Raw genomic sequence first — 14,693 nt, 5'->3', positions numbered from 1 at the left:
GCACTAAGTGTGAAGCTGTGTAGGTTCATTTGATCCTCCTCTACATGCAGGAGAAAAGTCATATTCTCTGTGCAAATCGACTTAAATCTCTGCAAATAGACTTAAAAACAGGAAGGAAAAAAAAATCTGCTTTTCTCCTGGCTATGCAGACAGTTGCAGGCAACCACAAGCTTTTCATAGCTGTGTCTTGGTAATGGAAAAGAACCTGCCTGGTGCAGGGCTATGTGAACTTCTGTCTTTAAGGACAGACAAAAGAAGTGATGCATACCGCAGGCTGCCCTGTGTCACTGGCTAAGCTGGAAGCAGGCCAGGATTTTCAATAGCCATTAGGCCTGGCAAGCAAAACCAGAGGCAACAGTTTCCAATAGTTTTTCTTTGTGAGAGCTGCACAGATAAGTCCATCATTTTTAACGGTTCGGCATGAAAATCGCTGCTCTTAAAAACCCAGAAGCTCAAACAGTAAACCAACTCAGCCTAATTTTCAGTTTGTAGAGAGCTTGTGGCAAAACAGGTTTTATAGAGCTTGACAAGGCAACCTCACCTTTGTGCAATATGTTCTGTTTCTTTGCTCACAGTGAGCTGTTACTCACTGTAGCTGTTACTCCCAAAATAGTTTCCTTCACAGTGTTTTTAGGGCTCTTGAGATGTCCTGAGTAGAAGGGTGGGAACTGCTCAGTAGCCCTCAAGGTCTGGATTCCTCCCCTCATCACCCAGTGCTAGGATTACAGAATGGTTTTTCCTTTAGAGTAGCACCAGACTCCACCTTCCCCAGTGCAGCACAGCCAGAGGAGGCAGCTTTGTGACTCCTCACAGGAGGGCTGGGGGGGGCCTCATCCCACTGCAGATGAGACTGGTGCTTCAGAGAAGGATAGTAGGCCCCCCAGGAAAAAGCTGGGGAACACAGACCCTGCAAGGTAAGGAGCTTCCCACTTGCTGTGGATGAATTGGAGCATAAGATGGGGACCGAGCCAAGTCCCCCTCAGTCTGTGAATAGTGTCTGGCATGAGCAATGCCAGGAACAGAGCTCCTCAGAGGAAAATGTGGAGTTCAGATGCGCCCTCGCCCACCACTTGGATGGCAGTGGAGTTCCTCAAACCAGAACAGGGTGTTTGCAGCCAAGCTTCCCAACTTCTGATATCTGGAACAGAGGCATCAACTAAATACAGGTAGTGTATGTAACTTTGTACTAGTAGGGACTTCAAAATGATTTCCAACTCATGTTGTTAATCACCATTTTCATCTCAAATCATCACGGGGGTGGGGGAAGCTTTTCCCACATGTTCTGCTGTTTGAAACACTGTTTCTCAATAAATGGCTCTGCTTCCCATCTAATTATGTGATACCTGATGCCTGCATGTTATTTTAATGGCTGGTTCATAAGATGGGCAAGGAAGTAGGTTGAGAGAGGACACCTGTAACACCAGAGCAGAGCCAGAGAGATCAGCGTCCAGAAGCCTCACCACAGAGCGACAAGAGCCACTGAGGAGGGAGCCTCAAGTCCTCAACAGGACTTGCCCAAGAGCTCAGCTACCGCGAGGAGGTGACTCACCGGGGGCGGAGACAGGAGGAGGGGCACCAACTGTGAGTGGTTAAAAATCTACCCAGGGAGCGCGGTGACCAGAGCGGGCAAACAGAGCGGGTCAAGGCAGTTTGCACGGCAGTTCGCGCGGGCAGGTGAGCGGGATGGTGAGCACTCGCCGTACGACCAGGGCCCGGTCTGGGAGCTCTGCCTTGGTTGTCCCGGTGGTGGCCAGCATAGGCACCCAGACAGAGCTGGTAAGAGGGGAGGCTGTGGTGCAGAGCTTGGAGTGTAGAGAGTGCCTGCACTGGTCTTGTGAGGGAAAGGTGCAGAATGGACAGGGCTGCGCTCGCTGCTCCCTGATGGAGGTCCTCCTCCAGCAGGTGGCTGAGCTACGGCATGCTGTCGGTAAGCTGCAAGATGTCAGGGAAGCTGAGAGGAAGCAGGACTGCTTGCTCCAGGCCCAAACAGCGCAGGGGCCTCAAGATTCCCCTCTAACTCATGGAGGAGAGAAGGAGGCTGTTGATCAGGGAAGCTGGGAATTAGTAACAAAAAAAAACAACCAAAGGAGGAACAGATCAATTAAAAGCAAGGGGCTTCCTCCTAAATCTGCTGTACCCACCCAGAACCGCTTTGCTGTCCTGCAGGGGGCTGATGAGGAAATGCACTTGCATCAGAAACAGTCGGCTGGTGCATTGGTACAGAAGATCTCTACTGGTGCCGCCAGGAAAAAGCGGCAGGTTGTAGTAGTAGGGGACTCTGCCTTGAAAGGGACAGAAGCGCTCATCTGTCAGCCTGACCCGGTCGCAAGGGAGGTGTGTTGCCTACCTGGGGCACGGATGAGGGATGCGGCTGAGAGGCTGCCTGCTCTAGTAAGTCCCACGGACTATTACCCACTTCTAGTGACACATGTGGGTGCTAGGGATATAGATAGTAGTAGCCTGAGGAGTATAAAGAAGGACTACAGAGCTCTGGGAGAGGTGGTCAGGGGTTCTGGAGCTCAGATAGTCTTTTCGACAATTCTCCAAGACACAGGGGAGGACCTTCCAAAGGCAAGGAGGATTGGACAGGTTAATAAATGGTTAAAAGGGTGGTGTCATAGTCAAGGGTTTGGGTGTCTTGGACATGGGGCCCACATTTGTAGGCCAGGCCTACTGGGGGCTGGTGGAACTGCTCTGATAAAGAAAGGGAAGAGTGGCTTTGCTGGGAGGCTTGCCAGACTTGTCAAGGATGCTTTAAACTAGTTGTGTTGGGGGAAGGGAGCATCATTCCATCCCAACACACCCAGTCATTTGCCAGCACCTATAATAAATACTCTGAGCAATGTAGTAATATTCTAGCCGCTCCAGCCACTGAGCCGGCTTCATTTGGAGCTCGGATCAGATGCCTCTATACAAATGCCCGTAGCATGGGGAACAAACAAGAGGAATTAGAGATGTGGGCACATCTACGGGGCTGTGATACAATAGGCATCACAGAAACATGGTGGGATGGCTCGTTTGACTGGAGGGTTGGAATGGAAGGTTACAGGCTTTTTAGAAAAGACAGGCCTGGTAGGAGGGGAGGGGGAGTTGCCCTTTATGTTAGGGATAGGCTGGAGAGTATGGAACTCTCTCTGGGGACAGGTGATCAGTTAACAGAAAGTTTGTGGGTCAGGGTTAAGGGGAAATCAGTGATGGGACACATTACTGTGGGGATATGTTACAGACCACCTCATCAAGAGGAACCTGTGGATGAAGAACTCTACAGACAAATAGGAAAAGCCTCACGCTCACAGGCCCTTGTTCTCATGGGGGACTTCAACCACCCTGACATCTGTTGGGGCGACGGTACGGCCCAGCACAAGCAATCCAGGAGGTTTCTCGATTGTGTGGAAGACAACTTCCTTCTGCAAGAATAAAGGAGCCAACAAGGAGAGGTGCCCTGCTTGACCTCGTGCTCACCAACAGGGAAGGGCTGGTTGGAAATGTGACTCTCCAGGGAAGTCTTGGATGCAGTGATCATGACATGGTCGAATTTGAGGTCCTCAAGACAGTGAGAAGAGTGTGCAGTAAGCTCACTGCCCTGGACTTCAGGAGAGCAGACTTTGGCCTCTTCAGGAACCTGCTTAGCAAGGTTCCATGGGATATAGCCCTAGAGGGCAAGGGGGCCCAAGACTCTTGGTTAACATTCAAGGATCACCTGCTACAAGCTCAGGAGTGTTGCATCCCGACTAGAAGGAAGTGCAGCAGGAGGGCCAGGAGACCCTCTTGGATGGATAAGGAGCTGCTGAGAAAAATTCACAGGAAAAAAGAGGCTTATAAAAGGTGGAAGCAAGGACAGGTGGCCTGGGATGAATACAGGGATGTTGTCAGGGTAATTAGGGACCAAGTTAGGAAAGCTACGGCCCAATTGGAGCTAAACTTGGCAAGGGATGTTAAAGATAATAGGAAGGGATTTTATAGGTATGTAGCGGCTAAAAAACAGACTAAGGACAATGTAGGACCCCTCCGGAAGCTTTCAGGAGAACTGGCTACACAGGACTTGGAGAAGGCTGAGGTTCTGAATGGCTTCTTTGCCTCGGTCTTCACTGGCAAAGGCTCTGACCACACCACCCAAGTCTTGGAAGGCAGACGTAGGGACTGTGAAAACCTAGACCTTGGGCCCACTGTACATGAGGATCTGGTTCGAGACCATCTTAAGAACCTGAATGTACACAAGTCCATGGGACCTGATGAAATCCATCCGCGGGTCCTGAAGGAGCTGGCGAATGAAGTTGCAAAGCCACTGGCCATCATATTTGAAAAATCATGGCAGACAGGTGAAGTTTCTGATGACTGGAAAAAGGGAAATATAACCCCCATTTTCAGGAAGGGGAAAATGGATGAGCCGGGGAATTACAGAGCAGTCAGTCTCACCTCTGTGCCTGGCAATATCTGGGAACAGATTCTCCTGGAAGGCATGCTAGAGCACATGAAAACCAACAAGGAGCTTGGTGACAGCCAGCATGGCTTTACAAGGGGAAAATCCTGCCTGACCAATTTGGTGGCCTTCTATGACGGGGCTACAAAAGTGACGGACAGGGGTGGATCAGTTGACGTCATCTACCTGGACTTGTGCAAAGCATTTGACACTGTCCCACATGATAACCTTGTCTCTAAATTGGAGTGTCATCAATTTGATAGGTGTACCACTCGGTGGATAAAGAACTGGCTGGATGGTCACACTCAAAGAGTTGTGGTCAACGGTTCAATGTCTGGCTGGAGACCAGTAACGAGTGGTGTCCCTCAGGGATCGGTGTTGGGACCGGTCTTGTTTAATATCTTTGTCGCTGACATGGACAATGGAATTGAGTGTGCCCTCGGCAAGTTTGCCGATGACACCAAGCTGTGTGGTTCGGTTGATACGCTAGAGGGAAGGAATGCCATTCAGAGGGACCTTGACACACTTGTGAGATGGGCTGATGCCAACCTCATGAAGTTTAACCATGCCAAGTGCAAGGCCCTACACCTGCGTCGGAGCAATCCCAGGCACAGCTACAGGCTGGGCAAAAAGGAAATTCATGGTACCCCTGCAGAAAAGGATTTGGGGGTGTTGGTAAATGAGAAAATGAACATGAGCTGGCTCTAGTGTGCACTCACAGCCCAGAAAGCCAACCATATTCTGGGCCGCATCAAAAGGAGCGTGACCAGCAGGTCAAAGGAGGTGATCCTGCCCCTCTACTCTGCTCTTGTGAGACCTCACTTGGAGTACCGTGTGCAGTTCTGCTGTCCTCAACATAAAAAGGACATGGTACTGTTAGAACAAGTCCAGAGGAGGGCCACAATGATGATCAGGGGACTGGAGCACCTCCCGTATGAAGGCAGGCTGAGAAAGTTGGGGCTGTTCAGCCTGGAAAAGAGAAGGCTGCGTGGAGACCTCATAGCAGACTTCCAGTATCTGAAAGGGGGCCTACAGGGATGCTGGGGAGGGACTATTCATTAGGGACTGTAGTGATAGGACAAGGGGTAACGGGTTGAAACTTAAACAGCAGATGTTTAGACTTGATATAAGGAAGAAATTCTTTACTGTGAGGGTGGTGAGGTACTGGAATGGGCTGCCCAGGGAGGTAGTGAATGCTCCACACCTGGCAGTGTTCAGGGCCAGGTTGGATGAATCCTTGAATGATATGGTTTAGAGTGAGGTGTCCCTGCACATGGCAGGGGATTGGAACTAGATGATCTTGAGGTCCTTTACAATCCTAACTATTCTATGATTCTGTGATTCTACATGACCATTTGAATCCAACCTCTGCTTTAAAAAATATCTGTTGCCATGCTGCACACAAGCATCAATGTCTGAACTGTGCTCCACAACCGAATTGCCTGCAGGAAGAGATGGTGCTAACAATCATCAGCATACAGTGAGCTTTGCAAAGGTGACACTGCCATTGATGTCACAGCTAAGTTTTATTACTAAAAGTTCATTGGAAAGCAGCCTGTGCTGTGAAATCATCTCCTGCCCTTCTCTACCCATGTACCGACTTTTAAAGAGTGCTCTACTGCCGTCTTAGCAGCACAGAGAGATGGTGCTGGGAATCATCAGTACACAGTGAGTTTTCCAAAGGTGACACTGCCATTGATGTCACAACTAACTTCTACTACTAAAAGTTCATTGCAAAGCAGCGTGTGCTGTGAAATCACCTCCTGCCCTGCTCTAAGCATGTACTAACGTTTAAAGAGTGCTCCACTGCAGACTTAGCACCATGGAGAGATGGTGCTGGAAATCATCAGCACAAACTGAGTTTTGTAATGGTGACACTGCCATTGCTGTTACAGGTACCTTTTAGACCTACATGACCCTTAGAATCCAACCTCTATTGTAAAAAATGTCTACTGCCATACTGCACACAAGCAACAATGTCTGAACTGTGCTCCCTAAGCGAATTGCCTACAGGCAGAGATGGTCCTTGTAATCATCAGTACACAGTGAGCTTTGCAAAGGTGACACTGCCATTGATGTCACAACTAAGTTTTACTACTAAAAGTTCATTGCAAAGTGCCTGTGCTGTGAAATCATCTCCTGCCCTGCTCTACACATGTACCCTAACCCTAACCCCAACGAAGGTTTGAGCTCTGCTCCCACAGTCGCAGAGATAGGAGTAAAAGATGCTGCTGGGAATCATCGGCACACAGTGAACTTTGAAAATGTTCCACCCACATAGTGCCTCTCCTCGTTTTTCAACTCTAAAACTAATGCTAACAGTAACACTAACACAAACCCAAACACTAAACCTAACCCCTAAAACTAACACTAACCCAAACATTAACACTAAAACTAACCTCTAACCCTAACCCCAACCCTAGCCCAAACACTAAGCTGAACCCCTAACCCTAACCCTAACACCTAACCCGAAAATCAAAACACAGCACTGCTCAAGCTACCAAGAAGGAGAAAAGAATGGCTGCTACTGCTGAACCCAGAACACTTCTGCAGAAAATTGACATTGCAGTGGTGCCACCAACATTGCTGTCACTCCTCGCCTTCCCGCCTAAAAGTCTATTTGCATCCAAAATCTGCAGTGCCCACTCTCAGATGGAAACCAGCAGAGTGAGAAGAGCACGAGTGAGTAGAGCACGAATGTTTTGCCTCTGCTCCCACAGGCAATGAGGCATGAGGGAATACTGGTACTGCCTTTCTTCTGCAGATAATAGGCATTGCAGCCATGACACCCACATTGCTGTCACTGCTCACTTTCCCACATAAAACTCCCTTTGCATTTAAAATCTGCAGTGCCCACTCTCGGATGCCAACCAGCAGAGTGAGTAGAGTATGAGTGAGTAGAGCACAAATGCTTAGTCTCTTCTCTCACAGACGAAGAGGCAGGAGGGAATATTGCTACTGCATTTCTTCTGCAGATAATTGGCATTGCAATGGTGACACGCACATTGCTGTCACTCTTCGCTTTGAAACCTGTAAGTCCATTTGCATCCAAAATCTTCAGTGCCCACTCTTGGATGCCAACCAGCAGAGTGAGTAGAGCACGAGTGAGTAGAGCATGAATGTTTGGCCTCTGCTCTCACAGGCAAAGAGGCAGGAGAGAATACTGCTAGTGCGTTTCTTCTGCAGATAATTGGCATTGCACTGGTGACACTCATACTGCCGTCGGTCCTCGCTTTCCCACATAAATGTTCATTTGCATCCAAAATCTGCAGTGCACACTCTTGGATGCCAACCAGCAGAGTCAGTAGAGCATGACTGAGTAGGGCACGAATGGTTGGCCTCTGCTCTCACAAGCAAAGAGGCGGGACGGAATGCTGGTACTGCATTTCTTCTGCAGAGAATTGGCATTGCAATGGTGTCACGCACATTGCTGTCACATTATAGGTTTCATTTTGAAACCTGTAATTCAACTTGCATCCAAAATCTGCAGTGCCCACTCTCGGAAGCCAACCTGCAGAGTGAGTAGAGTGCAAGTGAGCAGAGCAAGACTGGTTGGCCTCTGCTTCCACAGCCAAAGAGCCAGGAGGGAATAATGGTGCCAAGTCTCTTCTGCAGGTAGTTGGCATTGCAATGGTGACACCCTCATATCTGTCACTCTTCACTTTGAAACCAATAAGTCCATTTGCATCCAAAATCTGTAGTGCCCACTCTCGGATGCCAACCAGCACAGTGAGTAGAACACGAACATTTTCCCTCTGCTCCCACAGCAAAGAAGAGCAAGGAGGGAATAATGGTGCTGCGTTTATTCTGAAAATAATTGGCATTGCAACACTGCCAACCTCATAGCTGGCATTCCTCACTTTTCCGCATAAAAGTCCATTTGCATTCAAAATCTGCAGTGGTCTCTCTCGGATGACAGCCAGCAGAGTGGGTAGAGTACGAGTGAGTAGGGCACAAATGGTTGGCCTTTGCTCCCAGAGCCAAAGAGGCAGGAGGGCATAATGGTGCATCGTCTCTTCTTTGTCGTGGTTTAAAACCAAACTCCACAGCTTGTGCACTCATTCCCCCCTTTGCTCCCCCAACTCCCCGTGAATTAGGAAGGAGAATCCAAAGGTTCTGTTGAAACGAGCCAGGCTGGAAGAGAGCCACCTCCCCCCCTTCCAGCCAATTTCCAGTTACCTCCCCGAGCATGAAGTGCTGTGGTACTGAATACCTTTTTGGCTAGCCTGGGTCTGGTGTCCTATCTGTCCTTCCTCCTTGGCAGAGCATGAGGCTCCTCCGAAAAGGCCTTGGAGAAACCAAACATTTGAGCAGTAATTCAAAACATACTTGCTATCAGCAACCGTTCCCAGCCCGAAAGTCAAAACACAGCACTGCACCAGCTACCAAGAAGGAATAAAAACGACTGGTACTGCTGAACCCAGGACACATCCGAGAGTGGGCACTGCAGATTTTGGATGCAAACAGGCTTTCATGTGTGAAAGTGAGGAGCGCCAGCTATGAGGTTGGCAGCGATGCAATACCAACTACCTGCAGAACAGGCGCAGCACCACTATTCCCTCCTTGCTCTTTTTTGATGTGGGAGCAGAGGCCAAACATTCGTGCTCTACTCAGTTGTGCTTTACTCACTCTGTTTGCTGGCATCCGAGAGTGGGCACTGCAGAGTTTAATGCAAATGCACTTACAGGTTTTAAAGTGAAAGGTGACAGCAATGTCAGTGGCACCGTTACAATGCCAATTATCTGCAGAAGAAACGCAGTTCCAGTATTCCATCCTGCCTCTTCATCTGTGAGAGCAAAGGCCAAACATATGTGTTCTCCTCACTCCTGCTCTACTCACTGTGCTGCTGGGCATCTGAGACAGGACACTGCAGATTTAGGATGCAAATGGACATTTATGTGGGAAAGTGAGTAGTGCCAGCTATGAGGGTGTCACCGTTGCAATGCCAACTACCTGCAGAAGAGACTCAGCACCATAATTCCCTCCTTGCTCTTTTTTGCTGTGGGAGCAGAGGCCAACCAGTCTTGTTCTGCTCACTCGTGCTCAACTCACTCTGCTGGTTGGCATACGAGAGTGGGTACTGCAGATTTTGAATGTAAATGGATATTTATGTGGAAAAGCGAGGACTGACAGCAATGTGGGTGTCACAGGTGCAATGCCAATTATCTGCAGAAGAGATTCAGTACCATTATTCCCTCCTGGCTCTTTGGGTGTGGAAGCAGAGGCCCATCATTCGTGCCCTACTCAGTCGTGCTCTACTCAATCTGCTGGTTGGCATCCGGGAGTGGGCACTGAAGATTTTGGATGCAAGTGGACTTTCAGGTTGCAAAGAGAGGACTGCCAGTTATGAGGGTGTCACCGATGCAATGCCAATTATCTGCAGAAGAGATTCAGCACCATTATTCCCTCCTGGCTCTTTGGCTGTGGAAGCAGAGGCCCACCATTCGTGCTCTACACACTCGTGCTCTACACACTCTGCTGTCTGGCATCTGAGAGCAGGCACTGTGGATTTTGAAAGCAAATGGATTTACACATTTCAAAGCAAGGAGTGACAGCAATGTCAGTGGCACCGTTGAAATCTCAATTATCTGTAGAAGAGAAGCAACTATATTATTTCCTTCTGGCTCTTTGGCTGTGGCAGTGGAGTCTTAAAGTCCATGCTCTACTCATTGTGCTGGTTGGCATCTGAGAGTGGGCACTGCAGATTTTGGATGCAATTAGACTTTTAGGTGGGAAAACGAGGAGTGACAGCAATGTGGGTGGCACTTGTGCAATGCCAATAATCTGCAGAATAGACTCAGCAATATTATTCCGTCCTGGATCTTTGGCTGTGGAGCAGAGGACAAGCATTCGTGCTCTTCTCACTCTGCTGGTTAGCATCCTAGAGTGGGCCCTGCAGATTTTGGATGCAAAAGGACTTTAAGTGGGAAAGTGAGGAGTGACAGCAATGTGGGTGACACTGTTGTGATGCTAGTTCTCTGCAGATGAGACTGAGCACCATTATTCCCTCCTGGATCCTTGGCTGTGGGAGCAGAGGCCAAACATTCGTGCTCTACTTACTCATGCTCTACTCACTCTGCTGGTTGGCATTCGAGAGTGGGCACTGCAGATTTTGGATGCAAATGGTCTTATAGGTTTCAAAGCAAAGAGTGACAGCAATGTGTGTGGCACTGTTGCAATGCCAATTATCTGCAGAAGAAACACAGCACCATTATTGCCTCCAGACTCTTTAGCTATAGGAGCAGAGGCAATTGTTCATGCTCTACTCACTCTGCTGGTTGACATCCGAGAGTGGGCACTGCAGATTTTGGATGCAAATGGACTTTTAGGTGGGAAAGTGAGGAGTGCCAGCTATGAGGATGTCACCGTTGCAGTGCCAAGTATCTGCAGAAGAGACTCAGCACCATTATTCCCTCCTTGTTATTTGGCTGTGGAAACAGAGACCAACCAGTCTTGCTCTGCTCACTTGTGCTCTACTCACTCTGCTGGTTGGCCTCCGAGAGTGGGCACTGCAGATTTTGAATGCAAATGGACATACGGATTTTAAAGTGAGGAGTGACAGCAATGTGCGTGGCACCGTTGCAATCCAAATTTTCTGCAAAAGAGATGGAGCACCATTATTCCCTCATGGCTCTTTACTGTGAGAGTGCACTCTTAAAGTTCGTGCTCTACTCACTCTGCTGGTTGGCATGCGAGAGTGGGCACTGCAGATTTTGAAAGCAAATGGACTTACTGGTTTCAAAGCGAGGAGTGACAGCAATAGCGGTGGCACCATTGCAATGCCAATTCTCTGCAGAAGAGAAGCAGCATATTATTTCCTCCTGGCCCTTTGGCTGTGGGAGCAGAGACCAAACATTCGGGCTCTACTCACTCATACTCTCCTCACTCTGCTGGTTGGCATCCGAGAGTGGGCACTGCAGATTTTAGATGCAAATGGACTTATATGTGGGAAAGTGAGGAGTGCTAGCTATGAGGGTGGCACCTATGCAATGCCAATTATCTGCAGAAGACACGCAGATCTGTTATTCCCTCCTGGCTCATTTTTGCTGTTGGAGCAGAGGCCAAATGTGTGTGCTCTACTCACTCCGCTGGTTGGCATCCGAGAGTGCGCATTGCAGATTTTGGATGCAAATGGATTTTTAGGTTTCAAAGCGAGGAGTGATTGCAATGTGGTTGACACTGTTGCAATGCCAATTATCTGCAGAAGAGACGCAGTATCAGTATGCCCTCCTTGCCCTTTGGGTGTGGAAACAGAGGCCAAACATTCGTGCTCTACTCACTCATGCCCTACTCACTCTGCTGGTTGGCATCCAAGAGTGGGCACTGAAGATTTTGGATGCAAATGGGCTTATAGGTTTCAAAGTGAAGAGTGACAGCAATGTGCGTGGTGCAGTTGCAATGCCAATTATCTGCAGAAGACACTCAGTACCAGTATTCCCTCCTGCCTCTTCACCTGTGAGAGCACAGGCCAACCACTCGTGCTCTACTTACTTGTTCTCTACTCACGCTAAGGTTGGGCATCCGAGAGTGGGCACTGCAGATTTTGAATGCAAATGGACTTTTATGTGGAAAAGTGAGGAATGCCAGCTATGAGGTTGGCAGCATTGCAATGCCAATTATATTCAGAATAAACGCAGCACCATTATTCCCTCCTTGCTCATCGCCTGTGGAAGCAGAGCCCAAACGTTCGTGCTCTTCTCAGTCGTCCTCTACTCACTCTGCTGGTTGGCATCCGAGAGTGGGCACTGCAGATTTTGGATGCAAATGGATATTCAGGTGGGAAAACGAGGAGTGCCAGCTATGAGGGTGGCACCGTTGCAACGCCAGTTATCTGCAGAAGACACGCAGCACCATTATTCCCTCCTGGCTCTTTTTTGCTGTGGGAGCAGAGGCCAAACTTTTGTGGTCTACTCACCCTGCTGGGCTCTACAGATTTTAAACGCAAATGGACTTTTAGGTGGGAAAGTAGAGAGTGACAGCAATGTGGGTGTCACCGATGCAATGACAATTATCACAGAAGAGACTCAGCACCATTATTCCCTCCTGGCTCTTTTTTGCTGTGGGAACACAGGCCAAATGTTCGAGCTCTTCTCAATCTGCTGGTTGGCATCCTGTCTTGGTTTAAACCAATCCGCACAGGTTGCGTGGTTTAAAACCCCACCTCACTTTCCCGCAGCACCACACACCCCTTTCCTCCCCCTCCCCGATCCCGCAGGGATGGGAAGGAGAACCTAAGGAATGTAACTCCCATTGGTTGATATAAAACCAATCCAGCAACTAAGGTATAACACAAATCACTACTGCTACCACTAATAAAAACAGTGATAGAGGAAATAAACAAGGAGAGAGAATACGATACCTCTTCTGAAACGAGCCCAGGCCGGAAGAGAGCCACCTCCCCCCCTTCCAGCCAACTTCCAGTTACCTCCCCGAGCATGAAGTGCTGTGGTACTGAATACCTTTTTGGCTAGCCTGGGTCAGGTGTCCTGTCTCTCTTTCCTCCACAGCAGAACATGAGGCTCCTCCGAAAAGGCCTTGGAGAAACCAAACATTTGAGCAGTAACTCAAAACATAATTGCTATCAGCAACCGTTCCCAGCCCGAAAGTCAAAACACAGCACTGCACCAGCTACCAAGAAGGAGAAAAAATGACTGCTACTGCTGAACCCAGGACACTTCTGCAGAAAATAGGCATTGCAACAATGCCACCAACATTGCTGTCACTCCTTGCTTTCCCACCTAAAAGTCTATTTGCATCCAAAATCTGCAGTGCCCACTCTCGGATGTCAACCAGCAGAGTGAGTAGAGCATGAACGATTGCCTCTGCTCCTATAGCTAAAGAGTCTGGAGGCAATAATGGTGCTGGGTTTCTTCTGCAGATTTCTGGCATTGCATCAGTGCCACCCACATAGCTGTCACTCTTCCCATTCCCATCTAAAAGTCCAAAATCTCCAGTGCCCACTCTCGCATGCCAACAAGCAGAGTGAGTAGAGCACAAGTGAGTAGAACACGAATGTTTGCCTTGTGCTCTCACAGGCGAAGAGGCAGGAGGGAATACTGCTACTGCATTTCTTCTGCAGATAATTGGCATTGCAACGGTGCCACCCACATTGCAATCTCTGCTCGCTTTGAAACCTTTAAGTCCATTTGCATCCAAAATCTGCAGTGCCCACTCTCGGATGCGTAGCAGCAGAGTGAGTAGAGCACAAGTGAGTAGAGCACAAATGGTTGGCCTGTGTACTCACAGGCGAAGAGGCAGGAGGGAATACTGCTAGTGTGTTTCTTCTGCAGATAATTGGCATTGCACTGGTGACACCCATACTGCTGTCAGTCCTCACATTCCCAACTAAAAGTCCATTTGCGTCCAAAATCTGCAGTGCCCTCTCTCGAATTTCAGCCAGCAGAGTGAGAAGAGCACGAAAGTTTGGCCTCTGCTCCTACAACAAAAAAGAGCCAGGAGGGAATAATGGTGCTGAGTCTCTTCTGCAGATAATTAGCATTGCAATGGTGACACCCTCATAGCTTTCACTCCTCGTTTTCCCACCTAAAAATCCATTTGCATCCAAAATCTGCAGTGCCCACTCTCGGATTCCAACCAGCCGAGTGAGAAGAGCATGAACATTTGGCCTCTGCTCCCACAGCAAAAAAGGGCTAGGAGGGAATAATGGTGCTGCGTCTCTTCTGCAGATAATTAGCATTGCATTGGTGCCACCGTCATAGCTGGCATTCCTCACTTTCCCACCTAAAAGTCCATTTGCGTCCAAAATCTGCAGTGCCCACTCTTGGACCCCAAACAGCAGAGTGAGAAGTGCACAACTGAGAAGAGTATGAATGTTTGGCCTCTGCTCCCACAGGCGAAAAGGCAGGAGGGAATATTGGTACTGCATTTCTTCTGCTGATAATTGACATTGCAACGGTGCCATCCACATTGCTGTCTCTTCTCATTTTCCCACCTAAAAGTCAATTTGCATTTAAAATCTGCAGTGCCCACTCTCGGATGCCAACCAGCAGAGTGAGTAGAGCACAAACATTTGGCCTCTGCTCCCACGGCAAAAAAGAGCAAAGAGGAAATAATATTGTTGCTGAGTCTCTTCTGCTGATAATTGGCATTGCATCGGTGCCACCCTCATAGCTGGCACTCCTCACTTTCCCACATAAAAGTCCATTTGCATCTAAAATCTGCAGTGCCCACTCTCGGATGCCAACCAGCACAGTGAGTAGAGCACTAACATTTTGCCTCTGCTCCCACAGCAAAGAAGAGCAAGGAGGGAACA

The sequence above is a fragment of the Melopsittacus undulatus genome, chromosome 5 (assembly GCF_012275295.1).
Source record: "Melopsittacus undulatus isolate bMelUnd1 chromosome 5, bMelUnd1.mat.Z, whole genome shotgun sequence".
NCBI classification, from domain to species: Eukaryota; Metazoa; Chordata; class Aves; order Psittaciformes; family Psittaculidae; genus Melopsittacus; species Melopsittacus undulatus.
This window is presented reverse-complemented; position numbering follows the sequence as displayed.